The sequence below is a fragment of the Sphaeramia orbicularis genome, chromosome 16 (genome assembly GCF_902148855.1).
Source record: "Sphaeramia orbicularis chromosome 16, fSphaOr1.1, whole genome shotgun sequence".
Lineage (NCBI taxonomy): Eukaryota > Metazoa > Chordata > Actinopteri > Kurtiformes > Apogonidae > Sphaeramia > Sphaeramia orbicularis.
Genome location: NC_043972.1, coordinates 60,279,710 through 60,296,457, shown reverse-complemented (window position 1 = coordinate 60,296,457; position 16,748 = coordinate 60,279,710). Strand labels below are relative to the sequence as shown.

Sequence of the window (16,748 nt, the reverse complement as noted above, 5' to 3'; positions counted from 1 at the left end):
CTCATATGACCATCATGTGTCACAGGAACACACAGCTCCAGTAAAGCCCATGTCACCAGGTCCCACTGGTTTCATGTCCATGTGACCCGTCTATGACCAACCTTATGAACAGCTGGAAAGTAGGAGTCCATGAATCAAAGCAATAACCAAAGACGCAGGCTGATGACAGTGGAGTAGTATGGAACAGGGACGGGTACCGGAACCCGGCACTAAATGGACCCAGGGCTAAATAATTAAAGACCACAGTATCGACAAGCTCTGACCTGATCCGTTTAACAGAACTGAAGACATAAAAATAGAACATAGAGTTTGTATGTAACACAGATGCACAGTGGTTGGCTTCCAAACACCTCTCACTAACTCAGCTCGTATGTGACACATTTCTGTGATTTTCAATCCAGATGATAAACCTGGGGGGTGGGGGTGTCATACACTGTCATACACTGAAACACTGAGCTGCTCAAACACACACACAACAGCAGGTGGATTTACAGATCTGGACACTGAGGGGAAACTACAGCACTGTCCAAACAGGACTGAAGAAAAAGGTCAGCATTCACTTTTACTCTATACTATACAAACCATGAATGAACGACCATTTCCTTGGACTGCAAACCAGAGGTTGCGCTAGACATTTTTATTGTCCGTCATTTTGACGAACAGGGTCATAAAAATTCCGTCATAACACATTACTATCCGTCATTTCAAATGTTTATTTTTTAATGATAATGACATATATTTAGTTGTATTTAATGTTCAAAAACATCTCAATGATGCAGCAACTGTAGTTGCTGCTGGCTGATAAACCAATGTGATATCACGACTGGCAAAATTATATATGCCACTTTTAATTGGTGTGTTATCTGTAGACATTATAAGCTTTCCTTGTGTATGTTCACGCAGTGTCAAATCCCATGTACTGAGGGTCAGGGTTCAGGTTCTGTGAACCACAGATCTGTGCACAAATGGACATACCATCAAATAACACATGAAAGGTAGAACATGCATACATATAACACCAAATGAAAGAAGAACTGGAGTATCCCTTGCTTGTCCGTCATCCCTCACCGCATCAGTCCCTCTTTTCTCACCACATTTATCAATGCCATCACATTACTGGGCTTTTTAAAATAACTAAGGAGTCTCGGCTGTCTTCACATTTTGCACTAGCAAAGTAGCATCTGATTTTGGCTAAAGTCAGCAAAACAACGAGACAAGACTGGACACTGACTGATTAATATGCACACTGACATCAACTGGACAGGGGGTCTACTACAGGTGGACTAACTGGACAGGGGGTCTACTACAGGTGGACTAACTGGACAGGGGGTCTACTACAGGTGGACTAACTGGACAGGGGGTCTACTACAGGTGGATTAACTGGACAGGGGGTCTACTACAGGTGGACTAACGGTGAGTGCCATCCACCATAAACAAACTGTGTGTTTACAAACCGACCCAGGAGATCACTCAGGCATCTTCGGAATTTTGGCATGACATGCATTGTGGGAAACAGAGGTTCGAACAGCCACCTGACAGCAGCAGTAGCAGCGCAACCATATGGTATTATATGGATGAAACAAACACGCAGAAACGGCTGGAGGAATATGCATAGAAGAAAGGGAGTTCCTGCCATTTATGATCGTATCTGTTCCAGCTGCCGCTGTAAGGTGGCTGCGTGAGCCTTCACTTCCCACAATGCACGTCGCGACAAAATTCCAAAGATTCCTGAGTGACCTCCCGACTCGTTTGTAAATACATGGACTGTTTATAGTGGATGGCACTAAGAAACTGTTCACCGTAATGCAAGAGATTCAGGTGAGTAATGACAGAAAGACTTGCAGATTCGTGATACTGAGGATATGACTGAGGTTGGACAGATATGATGAAAAATTGGTCACAAAAGTCTCCCACACCTTTAATGTAGAGCATAGATGAGATCTTACTCGGAACTGGATCAGAGTTCTGTTAAAGTCAAATGGACTGGGTGCAGCGTACAGCTGGGGTTCCACGGCAGCACATCCGGCTCTAGCCAGGCTCCGCCACGTCAGGCTCCAACCAGTGACAGTAGAATTCCATAAGTCAATCGTCTTACAAAGCTCTAATATAAACACATGTTGTCCAGAAATGACATTTGAAAATGACAAATGAGCCGTACCACGGTACATGCTCGTACTGAACCGCGAGGGGGTTTGGTATGACGTTTACCGTTACACCCCTACTCAAAATGTTCAAATATAACATGTGCGCACTTGAAAACCCTCGGCCTTCAGTCCCTGCCAAAGTTTTTGTACATACAGACATATGGAAGGACGGAGATGACTGTTAGCTAATGTTATGCTTTAGGCTATCTTTAGATTCTTATGTTTGGTGCTAGTTTTACATGAAATCTATTAACTTATCTAACTTTAACTTAACTAACAACATTGTACTACCATAAAATAGACTTGGTCTCGCAGATAAGCTACCGGTTGCACAAGCTATTCAATAATGAAATGCATGCATATCAACAAATAGACCAGGGATGGGCCCAGTGCTAATGGATGGATCACCTTACTCATTTTGCAGGGAATAATGAGTACTCCATAACTACTGAAAACCAAAAGTGAAACTCAAGGCTCTCACAGAGATGGGTGGACTGTGCATGGTGCAAACTCTGTGCGCACTGTCCGCAGATGTTTGAAGTTTCATAGTTGAGCGTACCAATTTCCTACATTTACGCCATCCTACCTTGTGTGACACCGAGTCCGCACAGTTGTAAAAACTGAGCTTTGCGCGTACGTGTCAGAAGTGAAAGTGAAACTGAAAGGCTTCACTATTCCTCTAACTCAGGGGTCGGCAACCCTGGTCCTACAGAGCCACTATCCTGCATGTTTTAGATGTATCCCTCTTCCAACACACCTGATTCAAACGATAAGCCTATCATCACGCTCTGCAGAAGCCCGGTAATGACCATCAGGTGTGTTGGAAGAAGGAAACATCTAAAACATGCAGGATAGTGGCTCTGTAGGACCAGGGTTGCCGACCCCTGCTCTAACTCTTTGACACACACACACACACACACACACACACACAAACACACAGGAGCAGCGAGCAACAGAATCTCCGCAGCAAAAAAAGTTAATATATTGGTTACACATTGGCCGATGTTGATTAATCGTTGATCAGCTATAATCCGATCAATCGGTCAGGCTCTATTCAAAATGCAGCTGCTCCAACTGTTTTTCCTAGATCTTCTACCCCACCTTTAACCTTGTAGGCCCATGTAGGATTTCCCCCCATCGGTATGGGACATTTAAGATAGTCTCGACTGGGTTTTACTACAAAGGCAGACGGTGCCACTGAGTCAGTCAGGGAAAGGGATAATGGACACGTTTACCCGTTCATCTGAATTTGAACATCACTGATAAAATCCAAGCAGACAAGACACCAACATAAAAAACACGGTCCTGCAATTAGTCACGGTAGGTTATGCATATGATAATTTTATTTCGAATATAATTTAAAGCCTCTGGTACGATACTTTTCCCATCTGGTAACACTGAACATTACTTCCGTATATCACTAGTGTCTATAAATGACTGATCCTCATCCTATCTCAGGTGGGATTACTGGTGGAGATCTTGGTGTAAAACCTGGTTGGTCATTTTCATAAAGAAAATTAAGATGGTCCAACAAATAATTCTAATAATAACAGCAAGCTGAAGTGGTTTCAGTGGTTTTTATGCTCATAAAATGGTCTGATGGAATGTTGCCCATTTGGAACCTGGGTTTAGAAGGGGCCGATGCCACATGCTCCTTAAAACCTGCCTGAGGTGCACTCTGCTGCTGGAAGCATCGATACATTCCTTGAAGTGTTGAGGACCGGCATAATGAAGCCTGACAGTGCAACCTCACACTTCCTCACACAAACTGCTCATAAAGAGGGAGGAGGTCTGTTTCATCTTCTTAGCCTAAGTGCCTTGTGGATCCCTGAGCTGGCAGCCAACTCATCAGCCACTGAGACAGAATGTGGCGTAATACACACACACACACAAACACACACGACATTAAAACACATCAATTGTCGGGCTGGAGCTGGTGTCCAGACTGGCTCTGATCAACAGGGGTGTTTTCAGGGTGGGCCAGTCTCTGGTGTGTTCAGCATGTCCAACACCAGCCTGGATGGGTCCCTGGGACCAACCCCTACAGGTGTGGGGCTCTGGGTGGGATGCAAGCCATTACTTTAACCCACTGGTTCCAACCTTTTTTACTCCTGACCACATTTTAATATCATACATTCTGTCGACCCCACGCATTCAAAACAGAGACTGTTTTTTGGCTAAAATTAATTCGTTTTTGATCCTGTAATAGTTTTCTATCCTCTGTTTCAAATCCAGGTTAATGTAAGAGGACATTTAGTCTATATAATGTATATTGTTGTGGACGGCGGCAGTAAATCCAGGTGTAGATTACTGCACAAAGGCAGAATTGGATTTTCCTTGGTCAGGATATGTACAGTCAGACCAGCTTGGATTTACAAGGAGGACAATTAATACTGGACAAACAATAACTCAAACTATGACTTATGAAAGAGCTGCAGCATCTGAAACCGACCACAATGAACATTTGACAGATAAACAGAACCACAGTGCTGCAATTTCAGACTCAGTTTATCTGGTATGGATTGGGATTGACTCTGTCAACTCAACACAGATTTATATTAGGAAGGTTTATTTTTATCAATTACTAGAGATTTCAGGCGACACTGCATGGGGTCGGGACACCAAGGTTGAAAAACACTGCTTTAACTTTACTTGAACCCTTCCTCACTAGTCCCTTTACTGTCGACCATGGTGTCGACATACACTCAGATTACCAGAGCCATGTACTGGATTTGAACAACACACAGTTGTTGTGATGCAGGACCAGGAAATGAGGGTGAACCTGTGTCCTGCCGTGCTGACTGTCTGTCCTGCCCTGTTGACTGTCTGTCCCAGTGTCTTCACAAACAAAAGCCCACATAAATACAGGAGCTGAATAATTGAAGCCACAGTGTAATGCAACCCTCTGTCATGTTGCTCATATTGGAAATAACCTCAGTCCCAGTTTCCAAACCAGTCCAGACCCATGAACCCTGTGACCGGCTCCGGTTCTGAGTCGTCAACAGGAGGTGTTCGGTCCTGGTGTGGAACATGACTCATCCCATCCAAGCACACACTTCTCATCCATCCTACATGAACTCCTCTGTGGTGAATTCCACGCCACTGGACGTTTCCCGGTGAACCGCTGGGTCTAAGCCGGTGCTCTAAGTCAACGTTACATCACTCCTGCACCTTAAATAAAAACCCAGCTCAGATAATCTGGATGGTGACAACCGGCACTTTGAAAGCCAAGTAAGAACATTTAGATGCATTAAGCCAAGAAACCAAACAAATCAGCCCAACATGTCCATGTAGTCCGAGCGGAACTTTGACATGCATTGGTTTGTTCTGCTCGGCTAACACAATGATCACCAGTACATTTAACATCACCGAGCGGAAACACATTCCTATCACATCAAACTATGTGCTACTAATGCTACCCGGTCCTAAAGGTTGACCCTGAGAAAGCCCTTACGGCTACGACTATTCATTGGAACAAAATATCTACGAACAATACACATGCTTACATAAACGCATTTGAGGCGTTCAGGCTTCATGCACCGATAACACACAGCTCTGTAACTTTCTTTTCACCTACTACACAAATCCACTGCTGCTGGGGAAACAGCTAAATATATGAGAGACAACTTACAACAGAGAATGCGTAATTTGTTTCGGCAAAAAGACACAACCATAACGTTTGGCTAGCAAGTGGCTACTTTTAGCCTGGCTAATCAGCAGCTAGCGTTAGCCACTGACAATGCTAGTAGTTGAAGTATCCCTTTACTTCTTACCGTGAACGGCGTCGCAGATGTTTTCATCGTCCCATTAACTTTTACACTGCGTAGCGACTTGCGGATATCAGTTAGGTTTCCAACGCCAACAATTCCTAACTTTTAAACATCTTCAAAGGTGGAAGCAAACGTAAAATCCTACACCGGACCACCACCGACAAAGTAATTTCTCCACCACTTACAACAACAACGTCAAGCGAGGGACCAGAGCCCGCCCCAGCGGACGGAGGGCCAATCAGGGCGAAGAACGACTCCCATTGACGTCTACATGCACCAATGGTTATCCTTGGGTATTTTGACTGATGTTCCCCAATTGAGTAAGCACCAAATGAGAGCCACAGAGTTCAGAATATTCGTTTGCCAATTGGCTACACGAACATGAGGGGCTCGGAGTTGTACCGAAGGAGCCTATTGGTGCAGAACTCCGACTGGACTGACAGGTGCTTTGGGTTTGACCAAATATCTGGGCGGTTCTAGAGCCTGGGTGAGGTCATCTGAGATGATGTCAACCCAACGTCATTAGCCGTGCTAAATAAAACACAAGGGGACACACATTTACCTTTAAAAAGTTTAATCTTTCCCAAGAAATAGAAAACAAACCACTTCAGTACAATAAAATGCATAACAATAGGCAAAACTAAATGTCAAACAACAACAGTCATACATGTACTACCTACAAGCTGGATGAATGAAGAAGTCACATGTCACTCACAGGACAGAATGGGCTGAAGTAGTTTTATGTGTAAAGCAGCATTACAAGTTCACCAAAAACTGCAAACGCTGCCTCTTGATGTTGTATTTATCCTCCTGCAGATCTTCACCGTAACTCCCAGACCCTGCAGGGTGCTCCAAAATAATGTACAAAAAAACTAAAACACTTCTGAGTGGATCACAAACTGCCTGTCGAAGTGGAGCACCACTCATTCAACGCCGTCTTCTGTCTGGACTTCTGCTGCGTCTCCGACCGCCAGTCCTGAAAAGAAGAAAATAGATGGTACAATAAAATAACACACGACTTGATCATTTTTAACCAGTTCACACAGTGTTCCACGATGGCATCTGTTCAGTCTCTGAATGAGACTTTGCCTCCTTTTGACATTTACCTTTTAGACTATGGGTCCTTGTTTGTGTAGACCTTTATTATACAACAGGATTCAGATCAATTAAAAACCAATAACTACAAAATACTTACCCTTAAAACACTTTATATCAACAATGGTTAGTCACATCCTAAGAACAAACACTCCAGATGATAAAAAACAAACAAAAAAAAGGTATTTTTATCATACACATTTTACACTCCAACACACATTTACTTTTATAAAAAAAAAGACGACTGGTTAACATGCAGGTTATTGATACTCAGTGGTAGTAAATGTAACTAAGCACAGGCTCTGGAATGTACTCCAAGGATCAAAGTAGTCCAGTCCAAGACATTTCTAGCAGCTGTTTGTGTGCAAAACAACCTCATATATCGGTACACTATTCTAAACTCCAATTCAAATTTAGGAGGAAACACAGTCCGCTGAAGATCATGAACATTAATTTAGCTGCAAAATACAAATCAGTTTTCAACTCATTATGTTGCCTTTAAAGTTAATTCGATACCTGGAAACTTGACTAAAATGAGAACGTTAACACACTGCCTGGTTCTACAAAACCACTTTAAGACACTTTAAAGAATGAAGATCAAAACCTGAAAAGCTGTTCTGTCACTTGTTTGGAAGTGGTTTCTGTCCACTGTACCCTTCTGTACCCTACTGTAACCTAGTGTACTCTACTGTACCCTTCTGTACTCTACTGTACCCTAGTGTACTCTACTGTACCCTTCCATACTCTAGTGTACCCTACTGTGCCCTAGTGTACTCTACTGTACCCTTCTGTACTCTAGTGTACTCTACTGTACCCTAGTGTACCCTACTGTACTCTTGTGTACCCTAGTGTAACCAAGTGTACACTACTGTACCCTACTGTAACCAAGTGTACACTACTGTACCCTACTGTACTCTAGTGTACTCTACTGTACCCTACTGTAACCTAGTGTACTCTTGTGTACCCTAGTGTACTCTACTGTACCCTACTGTAACCTAGTGTACTCTTGTGTACCCTAGTGTACTCTACTGTACCCTAGTGTAAATCTACTGTACCCTACCGTGCCCTAGTGTACTCTTGTGTACCCAACAGTACTCTAGTGTACCCTAGTGTACCCTACTATACTCTACTGTACCCTAGTGCACATAAACAGAGCCTCACCTCCTCTTGTTCTTGGGGGGCCCTCGGACAAACCCCCAGTCCACACTGATTGGCTGTCCCATCAGGTCCTGGCCGTTCAGCCCCTCCATGGCGGCCTGGGCTTCTTTGTACGTCTCATACTCCACCAGTGCATACCCCTGTGTACAGGTACCAGGACAGATATGGCATCAATGACCAACCCCTCACTGTGGTTCCCCCAGTACACTCACTCATTTACAGAGTATTTAGTATTTACAATACTTCTCTTTACTAGTAACCAATTAAACGGATGAACACAATGACATTAGTACGATAATATTGTGATGTACAGCAGATTTCCACAACAGCCTGAGTTGAAAACACAGTTTGAATGTTTCACCTGACTGCAGGGGTTTATTCAATAATTAGTGCACTGCTGCCACCGAGTGGTTCACAGTGAAAATAGGAGTTTGAGACATTCTGCTTTGAAAAAATGGTGCACAGGTGAACACGTTATTGAGCCAATGACAAAACTGGTGACACCTATTACTTGACAGGAAAAATGGGGGCTATGTCCTTTTCCAGTTTCAATTTTTAGCTGATTTTTTCAGAAGCAGCCAGCAACTGGGGATGAAAAAAGTAAACAAACTGAGGGATCAACAGGTGGAAAAGGCAGCAGAGTTTAACAATACCCCAGCCCGGTCACACAACACTTTGCCCTCCTACTCACTGATACCCCACCTACTCAGGGATTCATTTTGAGAGTAACTTTCGATCTTTTCAAAAACTATTTGTGGGGAAAAAAAAAAAAAAAAAAAAAAAAAAAAAGCAAACATTGGGAAAAGGCACATATAAAGAACACACGTGTGAAATTTGAAAAGATTCACGTGAATAGTGTCTGAGAAATGGGATGGACAAAAATCTCAGATGGACAAATGGAATTCCTGGTGTAACCCCCCCCCCCCCAATAAAAAAAAAGGCATAAATTATGGAGATGCAATAGTAACTTGCAGAAAACAGAGATGGAAACCAAAGACTGCAGTTAACTAAAACAATCATATAATAACACCATTAAGGTTCTCTGTGACATTTTCAACAGCTTTTCAACCCATTTACATGAGGTTGGAGTCTGTTCCATGATATGACAAGCAAACCTGAAGCAACCCCCCCCCCCCAAAAAAAAACAACTAAAAACCTCAATCAAAAACAACAATAATAACAGTAATAATAATAATAATGGATTACATTTATCTAGCACTTTTCTATTAACCTTACTCAAAGCGAGTCAAAAAAAATTGTGGTAGTGAGGTGGAGTTCCTTAACAGGTTTAGGGTTAAATGAGGCCCCATCAGAGAAGGGAAACATAGCCTAGGACATGCATGAATACACCAAGGTAAACAAAACCATGACTCTGTTCTCCAGTTAAAACAGTGATTTGGCTTATGTTCCATTTGTAAATTGAACAAACTGGACAGACATCAATAAGCACTGAGCCTTTATTACAGGAACCTCATTGAATACACACGTGATTGGTCCACTGTGCTGGGACACATTTAAACCCCACTACACAATAAAAATCCTGCAGGTCCAAATACCTGTGACACGTTTCATGGATTGGGCCGAGGAATACTGCGGTCTCATCGTTATTCCACTTTAACCTGTTTCAAGTACCAGCTGTGGTTCTGTGCTTTATGTTCATATATGAGAAAACAACTGATTCAGTCATATGAGATAAATGTTTGCTACATTAAGATTTATTAGGAAAAAAGTGTTTTCACTTCCCATAATGCACATGAATAATCACAGGAATGTCAAATCTTTTTAATTAGCAGTTTCAGAACGTAAACATCTAGTGTTATGGAGGGAACTGACCGTCTCAACACCCAATGACTGCATTTCTGGGCACTAACAGTATCTACTCACACTACTTCAGATGTAGAGGAGATGAACAAACACCTCTACCAAAATACTCGTTAGTATCACAAAACAAACACAAACCTCACATGTACACACACACACACACACACACACGTATGACTCTTCCAAAGAGCACTTTTAAAGGGTAATAAAAAACATGTATGACCCATAACAGCAGTGTTTTTAAACCTGCAAATGATAGTTTTCCCACCTTGAGGTAGCCTGTTCTGCGGTCAAGATTAAGATGCAAATTCTTGATTTCTCCGAACTCTGAGAACTTATCGTGAATATCCTCCTCAGTGGCTTCTTCATGCACACCAGTCACAAACAGGATCCAGCCCTCCACAGCTGCAATGAAGGAGGACACAGAACGGCATCAGACGGCACATAGCATGACAATATGAACAAATAAGCTGCTGGGACTGGGGAGCTCCTCAGTTCTCCTTCCCATGCAAAAGAAGAATTAATCTGAATGTGGTTGTGTCTGGCAAAGACAGGAAACATATTATACAAATAACAGTTTTCTTTATGCTTCTGGTGGCACCTCCTGGAGTTCAATATGTTGTTCTTTTTTTCTTTAGTTTATTTACATCAGTTAAAACACTCATGGTCTATTAATGATAGCTATTTTGGCCAATCCTGGATTAAATAAATATTAAAACATTATCTAAAAAAAGTGGGAGTATCCAAGGACTGCCAATCTGCACAATGTACCTCTCCCTATCATTTCTTGGATTAACATGGAGCAGCACTTACACCTCTGAGGACCTGGTTCATCTCCGTCTTGCTCCACAGTATCATAATCCTCTTTGATTCTGGACCTGGCTCCTTCCTCTGAAACCAGCAAAACAAATATCAAACAATGGTTGTTTCAGTGCTGTACTGTACAAATCAGTATTACACCAGTCCTAGAGCTCACCTGAACCAAAGCCACGTCCTTTTCTCTTCTTAGCCTTCTCTTTCAACTTATGGATGCTTTCTGGTGGAGGGAAGTTGAATAATTCAAAGTTATTACTGTAGCTAAACGTTGTCCAGCGTTAATAGCTGCTAGCACATTCAGCTACTTCATCCATACTCTTATTGCGTGACTAATTAAACGGGTTTTCAACGGGCCTAGCGGACCTTCTTCACGTTATTGCTCTGTGTGCCTACACTGTATGGATGCGTAGATGAAGTGATGGGACACGAGTTGTACATTCTGCTGTTAGCCGCATTAGCATTCACACAGGGCGTTAGCAATAGCTAAGCGCAAAGTTTAACGGTGTGTGCTACGAGTTAATGATAATAATCCTGAACATTTAGGGTATGACTAGACATCAGCCTTTAGTAAAATGTCATGTTACAATTGTAAAATATCACCTGGAAAGTGAGCCCAACGTGTTAAAGCCAGCTGATATAGGAGCCCATTCTGGCCCAAAGTGTATGAGCTAACAGTGTTGTTAGCGTCACTTTAGCTCGTTAGCATAGCAGGCCGGATTCTACGCAGGCTGTCATTATTGGACTTTTAGCAGCCGGCTCAGTGCTACAGACCGTTACTGTCATTGTCCGCAGACGCCAGGCTCTAGAGCATCTCTGACTAAGCCTTCAAACATGACTATTACCATCACCATCCTCATCCATAGGAAAGTCCTCTCCTCCCGCTTCATGAAGGTCCAGTACGTCCGCCATGATGCCTCTGTGTGTGCGCGTGCCGCTCCAATAACGCAACGCGCGTGCGCAAATACACGGAACAGTCCGGCGGAAGTGACGTATTACGTAAACGTACAGCACCACCCAGCGGTACATGGACCCAGTTTTACTAAACAGAGTAAACAACCGCAATATACGTGGTTTATTCCAAACAATGCTGTCTCTGTTTCAGATGTGATGTCTTACTGCAGGGCTGTGGAGCTCATTGTAGTTCAGGGGCCAAATCTTCCCAATATGATCTGCAGTGGGCTGGACCAGTAAAATAACATAATAGTATAGAAATAATGCCAACTCCAAACAGTTCAATGTGTTTTTTAGTGAAAAAAGTAAAATGACATTATGGAAGCAATTACATCTATAAAGTGTCCTTTTAAAAATGTGAATAACACAAACAACCATGAAAAAACTGAAATTTATTAAGAAAAATCAGTGCAATTTTAACTCTATTCTGCCTCTGCTTATCATTTTTAAAAGTGCATTACAACTTACAGATCACAATGGATCTGCAAATACACCAAATATGTTAGTAACTGGCAGAATATTAGTAAAACTGCACTTCTCTTAGGACATTTCTAGTTTTTCATATTTTGTGAGAGGCTAGTTTGTAAATTTACACATTTTTATGTAATTTCACTTTTTTTTTTTTACACTAAAACAGAGGGAAAATTTGGAATTCTCATTATTTGCAGATTTTTATGATAGTATTTTACTGATCTGACCCACTGGAGACTAAAGTAGGGCTTTACATGTCAAGGATTGACTGTTCATATCTTGAATGTAAGTTTTGCATTTCACAAATTCATCCTATGGGCCGGATCAGACCCTTTGGCGGGCCAGTTTTGGCCCCCGGGCCACATGTTTGACACCTGTGTTTTATTGGAATAATCTCTTTCCAAACTTAGAATGGAAGAAAATCTGGTGTTTACCCTCTAAATATTTAATAATTAACAAGACAAAAGAAGTTTCTCTCAAATTAATTCGTTTCTATCCTTGTAAACTGTTCCTACACAGATGTAAAAGGACGTCAGTGTGGATCGCTCCTTTTGTAATCAGTAAGAAGAAAATGTAGATCATCTGTTTTGGTTCCTGTCCCTTCTCAGATGTTTTCTGGTAAGATATCTGTTTTTTTTATTTGTCAAAATATTGTTTCTGATTCAAAAATATTGTTTGGTATTTTCTCATATCCTGCTAACAAATCAGATCATTATTACATAATCAGTCTAATTCTATTTTTGGCAAAACACCACATTCACAAATCCAAGTTCTCAAATCTCAAACCTTCCTTTTTCATTTTTAAAACTGAGCTTACTCAATATATTTCAAATATTCAGTATTCTAAAAATAAAAAAGCTATCAAAACCACTGATTTATGTAACAGTTATGAACTTCGCATAAATTGATATATTATTTTTGTTGTATATTTTGTCCCCTGGCTAATGTTCTGTTCTGTTCTGTTCATGTCATGTTATTATATTAATATTGCACTGTACTTTCCATGTTCTTATGTACTCTGTATAACAATAAATAAATAATATGTTAAAAAAAACAAAACAAAACATGGACCCAGTTTAAAATGAGTTGTGTTTTATCAGTTAAAGTTTAGACTCCAAAGCAGACAGACCACCATGAAGACAAACCTGACAGCTGTGACCTCATACAGACCTGTTTAGTACGATAATGACTGTTTTTTCTGTTGTAACAGGATGATTACACAGGTTTTAGCTCATTTATTAACTAAACATTTAATACTAATGGTAATATAATCAGTGGATGAAAGACTGTGAGCACTGGGCTGTCATACACCACCTCCTACAGCCAATAATCCATCCTGTTATTACAGTTCTGTTTTCATCTGGGTCTGTCTGTCTGTCTGTCTGTCTGTTAGCAAGATAACTCAAAAAGTTATGGATGGATTTTCAGGAAATTTTTCAGGAAATGTTGATTCTGGTGCAAGGAACAAATGATTACATTTTGATGGTGATTGGGGGTGGGGGTGGGGGGGCAATCAATGTCAAAGACAAAAAAAAAAAGAGGCACAAACTTCCCTCTGGAAGGAGAGTGTTCCAAAATATTTACTGACTGTAAGTACTACAATACCCATAAGTCTTGGCTGCTGTTGCCATGGAGATAAGGCCTCATTCTGTCCAAAGACTTCAGATCTTTAGTGTTTAGTCCAAAACCTTCAATGAGTTGAATGTTGAACAGAAACTGTGACTGATGAACCTTTAGTTGGACTGTGACAGAGTTCAGAACCTCCAGTTACAGACACTTTTCATTCTTCTGTTTAGGACACTGTACACAGTTCTGACATTAAAGAGAAAAAAACAAAAACAGGTTCAGTTTGTGTAAGATCTCACAAAACTGTTGATATTAAGAGCAATGTTTTTATGGGTCATCCTTGATTCATTGTTTTCCTTCTCCTCCTCCTCCTTCTCCTCTTCCTTCTTCTTTTTCTCCTCCTCCTCCTTCTCCTCTTTCTCCTTCTTTTTCTCCTCCTCTTTCTCCTCCTCCTCCTTTTGAGCCCTTCTCCTCTTTCTCCTTCTTTTTCTCCTCCTCCTCCTCCTTCTTCTTCTTCTTCTTCTTCTTCTTCTTCTTCTCCTCCTCTTTCTCCTTCTCCTCCTTTTGAGCCCTTCTCCTCTTTCTCCTTTTTCTCCTCCTCCTCCTTCTCCTCTTTCTCCTTCTTTTTCTCCTCCTCCTCTTTCTTCTTCTCCTCCTTCTCCTCTTCCTTCTTCTTTTTCTCCTCCTCCTCCTTCTCCTCTTTCTCCTTCTTTTTCTCCTCCTCTTTCTTCTTCTCCTCCTCCTCCTCCTTTTTCCTCCTCCTCCTTCTTTCTTCTTCTTCTTCTCCTCCTCTTTCTCCTCCCCTCCTTTTGAGCCCTTCTCCTCTTTCTCCTTTTCTCCTCCTCCTCCTTCTCCTCTTTCTCCTTCTTTTTCTCCTCCTCCTCTTTCTTCTTCTCCTCCTTCTCCTCTTCCTTCTTCTTTTTCTCCTCCTCCTCCTTCTCCTCTTTCTCCTTCTTTTTCTCCTCCTCTTTCCTTCTTCTCCTCCTCCTCCTCCTCCTCCTTTTTCTCCTCCTCCTCCTTCTTCTTCTTCTCCTCCTCTTTCTCCTCCTCCTCCTTTTGAGCCCTTCTCCTCTTTCTCCTTTTTCTCCTCCTCCTCCTTCTCCTCTTTCTCCTCCTCCTTCTCCTCCTCCTCCTTCTTCTTCTTCTTCTTCTCCTCCTCTTTCTCCTCCTCCTCCTTTTGAGCCCTTCTCCTCTTTCCTTTGGAGGTTCTTCAGTGAACACAGTACCTAAAGTGTCCAGCAGAGGTCGTTCTTCTCCTGCTTTTCCAGGCTCAGTAGACCTCACAGATCACAGTTTGAATTGTCCGTGTGTTTGAAGACTCTGTGGTTCAGAGTTGGACTGTAGCGGACACAGAACCACACACACGGCTGGAGCTCACATCCACACTCCCATCTGACACATGACAAACCACAGCCCTGCTGTCAGACAAACGGGCTGGAGGAAACCACAGTTATTCCTCTGAAAGACCATGACTGGTGGACAGCAGAACAGCTGTATTTCTATAAATAAATAAATGAATGAATGAATACATAAATAAATAAATAAAGCAAGCAGTGGTTCCAGGCACAACAAACTCCGCCCCCACATGTGTTGTATTTTATTTTGTCATGTTCCAGCTGATGTCATCATGTCTATGCATGTGCTGATGTCATATCAGTGACCTCATACTTACTGACACTGGTTTACTGATACTGGTCCTGGTTTACTGATACTGGTCCTGGTTTACTGACACTGGTCCTGGTTTACTGATACTCATACTGATACTGGTACTGACACAGGTTTACTGATACTGGTAATGGTTTACTGGTACTGATACTGATTTACTGATACTGGTACTGGTTTACTGGTCCTGATTCTGGTACTAACACTGGTTTACTGACAGTCATACTGATACTGATACTGGTACTGACACTGGGTTACCTATAGTGGCACTGATTTACTGACACTGGTTTACCTATACTGGTACTGGTTTACTGGTACTGATACTGGTACTGACACAGGTTTACTGAAACTGGTACTGCTTTACTGGTACTGGATTGCTGGTACTGATACTGGATTACTGGTAGTGATACTGGTTTCCTGGTTGTAGGTTTTCCCCATTAACTGGATTCTGGACCTCAGGATGTTGATGGGGACTGCAGGGCTAAGATCCTGCCCCTGGTGGAGACAGTCTGGAACCAGGCATCTGATCTGCAGCGGTGGGTCCAGCTGGTCCGTCAGCGAAGACCACATCAAACCCCTGATGGACCAGTTCAACACCCGGGTAAACCCCTTCACTAACAGAGGTTCTGGTTGTGTTTTTGGTTCTGATTCTGGTTCTGATTCTGGTTATGTTTCTGGTTCTAAATCATGTTCTGGTTCTGTTTTTGGATCTGGTTCTGTTTTTGGTTCTGATTCTGGTTCTGTTTTTGGTTCTGGTTCTGATTCTGGTTCTGTTTTTGGTTCTGGTTCTGTTTTAGGTTCTGGTTCTGTTTTTGGTTCTGTTTTTGGTTCTGGTTCTAGTTCTGGTTCTGGTTCTGGTTCTGTTTTAGGTTCTGTTTTTGGTTCTGGTTCTAGTTCTGGTTCTGTTTTTGGTTCTGGTTCTGTTTTAGGTTCTGGTTCTGTTTTTGGTTCTGGTTCTAGTTCTGGTTCTGTTTTTGGTTCTGGTTCTGTGTGGGTTTCATCTGAGTGTCTTGTTCACACCGTAAACCCAGTGTTAAAAAAAGCCAAAGCAGCGTCGGATCGTGAGCGAAGTGAAACGGGCTGAAACAGAATCACATGTAGATTAAATATTGGAGTCCAGGTCAGTGTGGGCTTGACCTCTGACCTCTGACCTGTGGCTCAGCTGGATGCAATCACTGATGGTTCGATGCGTTGACAGAGGCTGGAGTCTGCCATCGGGTTCTCACATTAATTAGAACTCCTACATGTATTGATTTCAAGTCGATCATGAACTTATCATAAAAATGAGCAGGAC

The 16,748-nt window shown here is 42.1% G+C and overlaps 2 pseudogenes; both read right to left on the bottom strand.

The window, feature by feature from the left end:
• LOC115436211 (OTU domain-containing protein 7B-like) overlaps positions 1 to 6,111 on the bottom strand; it is a 65,164-nt pseudogene extending 59,053 nt beyond the window's left edge.
• A 360-nt stretch (positions 6,112 to 6,471) lies between these two features.
• On the bottom strand, positions 6,472 to 11,786 carry LOC115436210 (RNA-binding protein 8A-like; annotated as a pseudogene).
• Positions 11,787 to 16,748: the final 4,962 nt, after the last annotated feature.